The following is a 3,213-nucleotide window of genomic DNA, read 5'->3' as shown; positions in this document are numbered from 1 at the left end:
ATACCAAACTCCGGAGTGTTTTCCATTTCTGTGGTTCTGTAAACCGGTCACGGGGTCCGTGACAATCACGCACAAATTGCTGTAGAAACTCACTGGTCAGACAGCATCTATTCATTTTTTTTGTAAATTTTCTGGCACCTGTCGGTTTGCTCCTGCGGTCCGCCACATTATTCCAGCTGCGTCCAAATCTTCTTTATGACTGCTAACGTGTATTTCACATTCATAACCACCCAGCCCCCGATCAAACCGGGCGAGGATTTGGATGTGGGCCCCACCAAAGTCTCTGTCCCCGTGAAGAGTCCTGACAATCCGACCATCACACCATAAGATCTTGGAGATATTTGGCCACTTTTGGCCCAGCGATTCTGCTTTGCCATTTTATCATGGCTGAACTAATTTTCTTCTCAGCCCAAATCTCCTGCCTTGCCCCATATCTCTTCTTGCCCTGACCTATCAAGAAACATCAACAACTGCCCTGAATATACCCAACGGCTTCCTCTGCACAGCTGCCTGGGGAAGCTGAGACAGACCTGTGCCTATGAGGAAAATTGAAGGATTCTCTCATTATACAAGCAGAAAAGATGTGTTTGCCGTTATGTTACTAATTCAACTGTTCAGCACAGCATTGTGGGACGAAGGGTCTCTTCCTGTGCTGTAATAGTCCATGTCCTGAATTCTAAATCTGGGAATGAACAGCTGACATGTCGGAGCGAGATCCTTCAGAAGGATTGGAAACATCAAGAGGCAGTGCGGGTTCAGCGGGATGAGGGGATGATTACAAACTGAGAGGCAGTACGACAAACTTATGCCTTCTTAACCACAGAGTCAACCTGCGCAGCAGCTTTGAGTGTCCTGTAGATTGGAACCCAAAGCAGAGGATCTCATACAGAAAACAATCTCATGTCAGCAATGGAAAAGTAGCATTCAGTACGCCTGACTTGCTCAGACAGGGATTTCAGCAGAGACGCTTTGAGATCATGTTGCAGTTCTTTGAATTGTCGATGAGGGCGCACTCGGAATACTGAGTACAGTATTTGGGTCACCATGCAAAAGTGCGGCTGGCAGCAACAAGGGCAGAAAAGAGTGACGGACATGTACCCAGCACCAGAGGGCTTGAGGCATGGAGACTGGTAGGATACTTGGAACTTAATAGAATGAGAGACGAACTTGCAGAACTTCCTTTTGCATTTGAACTGGCGTAGACGAGGTGAATGATAAGAGTCTTTGAGGTCCTGCATCGGGGAGTCTAAGTCTTGCCAGACGTGCGTGCAGGTAAGGGGGTAGGATGGATTAAAAAGAGGTCGTTTTTGACGAAGTCCGTGTTATAGGAACGACCTGAACAGCAAGAGGCAAAAGCAGGTAAAACAGGATCGTGAGATGAGAGAGTTGAAGTAGGGAACGGAAGGGAAATTTTTAACGTACGTAGATGGAGTTATGTGTAAGTGAAAATATACCAGAAAGAGTGGTTGAGAAAGAGACGAGGAGTATCATTAAAAACCAAGTGGAGATATACTTGGAGGGGTGGGCATCAGAGTGATATGACACAGGCATTGATTGTTTGATCCGACGTTCTGTAACCGTGTTCCGTGACGATGACTTCTTAGCAATTGTTCGCAAGCAAAACCAATTTTTGGAGGTTAAGGGAAATAAAGTAAATGTCGACAAACGAGAGAATAGGCAAGTACCCCATCAGGGTCTGCGTTGGATACAATAGTTAAAATAGTGTGGCTGATTGTCATGAGCCAAAGAGTAGAAATAAAATAGCCTTTCTTGGTTGGCTGCAAGTGACTGGTTGTGTTTCCACAGGAGTCTGTGTTGGGCACTGATTTTTTTTTTACGTTAAATGTCTATGATTTGGATGACGGAATTGATAGCCTTGATCAGAATCAGAATCAGACTTTAATCGCCAAGTACCTATGCACATACAAGGAATTTACTTCCGGCAGATGTTGTCTCTCTGCTCATAACAATAATAATGATAAATATAAATGTACATACAGGTAGTGCAATCCAAGTAATAGTTAGCCGACAGTTAACCGGCAGTTAACTGTTCAGCAAAGTGACCGCAGTAGGGAGAAAACTTCTCCAGTGCCTATTAGTCTTAGTCTGGAGGGATCTGAAGCGCCTACCAGACGGAAGCAGATCCAACAGTCCGTGCGCAGGATGGGAGGAGTCCTTTATTATGTTCCCCGCCCTCTTCTTCAACCTGAAGAGTACAGGTCCACAATAGAGTCTGCAAAGGTTGCAGGCGATACGGAGATAGGTGAAGAAGCAGGTAGTTTGCAGAAAGTGGAGAGTCTACAGATTGGCGAGCACAGTCTGGGAGAATAGGGAAGATCTGGCAGTTGGAATACTCTGCAGAGAGTGGTGCGAACTGCCCAGCACATCTGAAGTTGTGAACTTCCCATTATTCAAGACTTTTAAAAAGACACTTTTGTAAAACGGTCCCACAGGATCATTGGGAACCCAAGTAACCCCACGACAAACTATTCCATCTGCTGCCATCCGGGAACGGTTCCACAACATAACAGCCAAGACCAACAGGTTCCGGGACAACTTCTTCCACCAGGCCCTCAGACTGATTAGCTTACGTTGATCCGAGTGTCTTCTACGTTACATTGACTGTTCTAAGCTATTACAAAATTATTATAAATGAACTGAAAAGAATTGTCAGAGGAGGGGTCTGCGGCCAGTACATTAACAACACACGACAGGGACGCGGATAGAAAGGTTTCGAGCAGAGGTTCAAATTCATTTTTTTCCGCCTACCTTTTCCATTGACAGTGACCCCTGGAACCCGTGGAGAAATCCCTGATTTCCAGGGATCTTGTTGGGCAAAGGTGGACAAGTGGAACATAGAGACAGAGAGTGGCGGAAGGAGCGACGGAGGGATAAAGATAGAGAAAGGAAAAGAGAGAGATGGGGGAGAAATAGAGAGGCAGAACAGAGAAAGAGAGAGAGGGAGACGCCGAGGAAGAGAATGCAACACACACACAGACATAGAAGGAAGGAGAGGGGGATGGGGGACACCAGAATAAACATGTTGGAAGGTGGAAAAGGAGAGAGAGAGAGAGAGAGAGAGAAAGAGAGAGAGAGAGAGAGAGAAGAGAGAGAGAGAGAGAGAGAGAGAGTGAGAGAGAGAGAGAGAGAGAGAAGGAGGGAGAGAGAGAAAGAGAGAGAGAGAGGAGAGAGAGGAAAGAGAGAGAGAGAGAG

Source organism: Hemitrygon akajei, unplaced genomic scaffold (assembly GCF_048418815.1).
Source record: "Hemitrygon akajei unplaced genomic scaffold, sHemAka1.3 Scf000051, whole genome shotgun sequence".
Classification (NCBI taxonomy): Eukaryota; Metazoa; Chordata; class Chondrichthyes; order Myliobatiformes; family Dasyatidae; genus Hemitrygon; species Hemitrygon akajei.
This window is presented reverse-complemented; position numbering follows the sequence as displayed.